The sequence below is a fragment of the Camellia sinensis genome, chromosome 5, assembly GCF_055761805.1.
Source record: "Camellia sinensis isolate YWXY chromosome 5, ASM5576180v1, whole genome shotgun sequence".
Classification (NCBI taxonomy): Eukaryota; Viridiplantae; Streptophyta; class Magnoliopsida; order Ericales; family Theaceae; genus Camellia; species Camellia sinensis.
The window spans coordinates 178,493,100-178,499,131 of NC_138965.1; positions in this window are offsets into that span (position 1 = coordinate 178,493,100).

Here is a 6,032-nt window from a genome sequence, read left to right on the forward strand (position 1 = left end):
AAAGACTATTATATTATAAGTTCCTGTTTATGTTTCGAATGTAGTGTGCCTTTTATTTATTCATTTTCCCCCAAACAAAATGATACTTTTACGAGAAAAATTAATAAAGTAACAGAGATATCAAAAAGAATTATACCAAAACTATCATCGTCATGGGATTAAATTTTAATTGTTAAATTCTTAAAGAAGTAAAAAATTGACATGTGGGTGGGCAACATATTAACGCAACAGAGATATCAAAAAGAGTAATATAAAAAACATCATCATGATGGGATTAAATTTTAGTTGTTTTGTTCCATTGCTAAAGAAGTCAAAAATTGGCATGTGGGTGGCAACATATTAACGCAACAGAGATATCAAAAAGAGTAATATAAAAAACATCATCATCATGGGATTAAATTTTAGTTGTTCCATTGCTAAAGAAGTCAAAAATTGACATGTGGGTGGCAACATATTAACGCAACAGATATATCAAAAAAAAGTAATACAAAAAGCATCATCATCATGGGATTAATTTTAGTTGTTCAATTCCTAAAGAAATCAAAAATTGACCTGTGGGTGGCAACATATTATTAACTTCCTACTCGTTAAAATCACTGAAAATGATACAAATTTAGTTTGAAAACTATGCATCTTCCTAAACCATAAATTTTTGGTAGATGAAGAAATAGATATTCTTCCAGAATTTTTATATATGATATTCCATCATCATAGTGGTATGGATATTCTTTGAAATTGAAAAGGATCTTGTGAGATTTTTTTAATGACCAGTCCATCCAACCATATAATTGTGTATGAATGTTAAGCTATATATATATATATGATATTCCATCATAATAATAGTATGGATATTCTTTGAAATTGAAAAGTATCTTGTTAGATTTTTTTTTAATGACCAGTCCATCCAACCATATAATTGTACATGAATGTTAATCTATATATATATATATATGAAAAATGATTCATCTCCCAAATTTAACAACTCGAATATGATCTATATATATCTTTAAATAGGTCATAAATCCAATTTTAGAGTCGTATAAACTTAACTTTATGTTGAGTATGGCAAACACTTCTTTATTACTTATTTGTTACTTTTTTAATGTTCGAACTTTAAAATATGAAAACTTTAATTTTACTTGTCCGTTTTTTGAAATATTTATATATTTGCAATCTTTTTCTGAGATTTTTCGAATAAAATCAATATTAAATATGACATTGTAAAATTTAAAATCGAAATTTTACTCACACAATGAGATCTCACTGTACGTGTTGAACAACGAAATTTCACCTTTTTTTTTCTTTTTTATAACTTTAAACCAAACCAAATCAAATTAGACTTTAAATCTTATCAAATAGGGCCGGCTACATGAATTACATGAAATAAATATATCAATTTTAACCATGGCATCAATTATTTGATTCATTTTTCAAATAAACAAATTTTTAATCTAAAATTTTTAAGCAACACTAGTTTATGGAAAAGGTTTAAAATTTAAATGAATGCATTCGCTTCAAGGAGCGGTAAGTAGGCTTTTGATCAACTGCTTGTTTTAAATGAATAAACAAATATTTTTTAAGCAACGCTAATTTTCTATTTGATTCATTAGAATGAGAGAGAATGTAATGAAATAAAGATTCCTTTGACTTTCTTATAAAATGAATATTCTCTTTAAATGGTAGAAAATGATTCTATTTATAATACATTTATCATTATTAATTTAATCTAACCAAATATGAGTTTAATAAAATGATCATTTCATGCCATCTTATTCATGTGAATTAAACGCTACTTAAGAGGCTTTTTCTAATTTATTTTTATTGTTAAATGTTATCTTTAAATTAATAGTTAATAAATCTTATTAAAAGGAACTAGCATGTGAGTGGTGTGGTGTTAGAATGCTTTTTATTTGCATTCCCACAATCCCACATTGGTTGGACAAGTGAGTTTTGAGTCAACTTTAAATATATTATCCGACTTTTGTCAAAAAAAATATATATATCATCCGACTCATTTTCCTTTGTTTGGGGATAAATTACACCAACCTTTCGATTTTTTTCTATTACAGAATCCCCCTTGGTGGTGTTTGAGAAATTATACTCCACTCCCAAAGATTTCAAATCATATGCTTGGTTGCTCTTTTTTAAAAACACTTTTCAAAAAATTTTACTTTCTTGTTTTTCGTATTTTTTTTTATTTTTACTAAATTTTTTTAATATTTTAAGCAATTTTATTTTACTTTTTAGACATACATAATATAAATATACCTAAAAAGTAAAAAAAAAATTGTGAAAAAAAACTTTCTAAAAATTCATTAAACACCAAAAATACAAAAAAAAAAAAAAAAGAGAGAGAGAGAATTCAATACATTTTTTGTATTTTTATGTATTTATTAATTTTTTAAAATATTTTTCACAAATTTTTACTTTTTAGATACATCTAAGTAAGGTGCATCTAAAAAAGTAAAAAAAAAAATGTTTAAATTTAAAAATATTCACTAAAAACAAAAAAAAAATACGAAAACCAAAAAACTCAATTTTTAAAAAACTTAATCCAAAAAACTCAAATCAAACACACAACTCCGTTAAGTCTACGAATTTTATGATATCAATAATAAAAAAAGAGTTGTTATTAGCACCTACAAAATTTTTTTAGACCCTCCAATCCTTACTTTTTTCTTATTACAATTATATCTTGAAGTAAAATTGCATTAAAAAATAACCTTTAATGGAACACACATCCACCAAATGAAGACAATTAGAATAACACTCTACAATATTGTACACACATCTCCACCACTTAAACATATTTCTCACCAACCTAAACCCTAAACGTATTCGTCTTTATCACCATCCTAAACCCTAAACTTATTCCTCTTTATCACCATTTTTTTAACAAAGCAGTAATCACCATTTTTATGTCCAAATCGGTTAATATATCAAACAATCCTATTACATACTCCGAGTTTCTCTCCAATCAATTTTCATCTACATTTGTGGTTGTTTTCACCATTCGTTGATACTTATAGAGCAATTAAGGACGAGGACAACAACTCTGATGAGGTTGGTATTGCATTGGTAAGTTTGTCTATCATGCATTAGTGATTCTTGGTCATTTTCGATGGTAGTTGTTTTATTTGAGCTTGTTTGGTACTAATTTGTCAACTGTTAAGGCTTTGTTTAGTAATATAGTTCCGAATATAAACATTTAATTCAATAGATGGGTTCCAAACAGTAATATTTTGTTCAATATCGGTATGCCGAAAGGTTCAATTTTATAAAAAATTTCCCTTAGTTGTGTGTTTTTTTGTTGTTGAGGATTTTTCCTTCTAAAACCCCATGTATTGAGGGTTTTACCCCGAAATAAATCAAAAAAATAAAATGTAATAGGGAGTTAGAGGTTACTTAAGAGAAGGAGAAAGAGATCATCAAGAATATTTCCGACGAGATTTCCGACTGACAGAAGAAGGAAAAAAAGAGGGACCGTCGTTCACTGAGAGCAGGAGAACGAGATGGACCCTTATTCGCTGAGGGAAAGAGAAAGAGACAATTGATTCGTTGTTCTTCAACATGAGAGGGTGTGCAAAATTATGTGGGTGTACATTTGGGTGTAATAGTATTATGAATAGGGTAAAATTAATATGAAGTGAGGTTTCCAAAGAAATCTTATTAAAATTTAGAATTTAGGGTGGGAGATCAAACTAAAGGGGGGTCCAAAGAAATCAAGTGGGTACTAATAGCAGCCATACATTAAAATTTAAGATCTAAAGTGGAGGTTCAAAAAAATAGAGATATAAAAAAATTAGGTAAGTGCTAATAGCAACAAGGGGTGGACAAAGGATATTTCAATCCGCTCAAACCGACTGAACCGATCCGTCGCATTTTGAACGAATGCGTGATGATGAGTGGAGGGTTGAAGATTGATTTTTTTCAATTTAGCAGATTTGAGATTCCTTTGGCCGCAACTGAACCGCCAAACCACAACCACCCCTAGTAACTTTTAAGACTTTGTGTTTTCAATTTGTTCAGATATTCTATTTGTGTTTTCAATTGAAAAAAAAAATTTGATATTCTGTTGTGTTTTTAATTTGTTTTCAATTTAGAAATCTTTTTATCAAACGATAAGTGTTGATATTTTGTATTTTTGAGTGGAAAATATAAAGCTTAATTTTGTCATTTTTAAAAAAAAAAAATCATATTAAATAGTTTTTGAATAAAAAATAGTAATGAAATAGTTTTGATAATGCATACTTTTTCTTTTTTATATGTATTTATTATTGGTATTTAACAATTTACTTGATAATCTTTTAGTTATGTTAAGTTGAATTGTTATCCAAAAAAAAATATTAGCAAGTTGTATTATGTTCAAAATTTGTAAAAGTTTAAACCGCCAAACCGATTCGCATCAATCCGCTAATCTGGTGGATAGATGCGGATTGATTTTTTCCAATCTGCCAATCCGGTGGACGAATGGCAGATTGGAGGTTTTCCAGCCACAACGAAACCGCGAACACCCCTAATAGCAACTCTATAATAAAAATTGTCATAATATCTATTTGAAGGAAAATTATTTCCACACACCTACTTACCTCTGTCTATACACTTAATGAAATATTATTTTAATGACAATTATATCCTAAATCAAAATGACAATTTAACACTTACTAGTAAAGCTCTTTGGAGAGTTAAACTTGACGATTTCTTCTAAGAACTCTTGAATATTACCGAGAACCTTTGTCAACACAAGTTTATTCAAAAATTTATCCTGGGACTTCTTTTTAAGAACTGACTAGCTTTTGTATAAACTGTTAATCTCAGAAAACTACTTAAAAACATCATTTTCAGTATAGATAGATGCTAAAGAAGGAACTATATTACAAAGTGTACTTCCTTTTAACTTTCCTACTAAGAGTGCTTCATGCTTAGGATCCTCCAATGCTTCGTCTCTTGGTCTTGGCACATATATGGACTTGAAGCCCTCCACTGGGCTTTCTGCATTCATGTCTGTGACAGATTATGAATACAAACTGTTCAATCTGTACGTCACGGTTCATTATGTTCATACTAAACAATAAATAATCATTTCATTGTACACACACTATTTCTGGATTTTATTTTTAGTTTTTAGGTTTTGTTTTTCTCGAGCATAAGTTTGAATATCAGGTGTGTGGAAAGAGAGTTTGAATTGAAAATAGGTATAGGTGTATGGATGGAGGATTTATGTGGTGTGTGTATAAGGATACAAGCTAGTGTATAATTAGAATATAAAGTGTGTGTAATGAGAACAAGAATTTATAATTAAATTAATAAATATATATTGAAAAATAATGTGGATAAGTGTGGGGAGCCTCTATTTACACACCATAATTTATCTCAAGGCAAACCACTTCTAAAGGCACACCTTTAATAATTTGGTAAATAAATATTTTGCTCGTCACACACCACAAATTTGCATATTTACCCTTACTCACACACCCACCCACAACAATATACACACAAACTTCCATCTTTACCCTCACTCACTCACACACCCCACACCCACGATATTCATCTCCCCCTCCATTCTCTGTTCAAACCGGTGAACATCATAGCTCAAAACACAGTTTTTCTCATCAAAGATGTCATCGGTGATGGTGCTCAACACAGGTGGAACTTCACATTGGAGATTCAGTAGGTGAGTTATCATTTGGCTTTGATTTTAGGGTTTTATGTACTTATTTCCATTGCCATGAAATTTGTATTTGAATGAATCAGTTTCCTATTCGACACTGGATTTTCGAACCCTAAACATTTAACATTCGTTCGACACTTGATTTTCGGACAATATCATTTTGTATGCTTGGTGACTGTTAAACATGTTCAGATGTAGATTGCCGAACAATAATAATATGTTAGGACAGATACTATCAAACAGTTTTTTTTTTTTTTTTTTTTGAACATTAATGTAGGGAGACAATAATGTGAATGAACCTTATATTCTTCCTAGTCAATTTTATTCATCCAAATTGTGAATGACCTTTTATTCTTCCTGA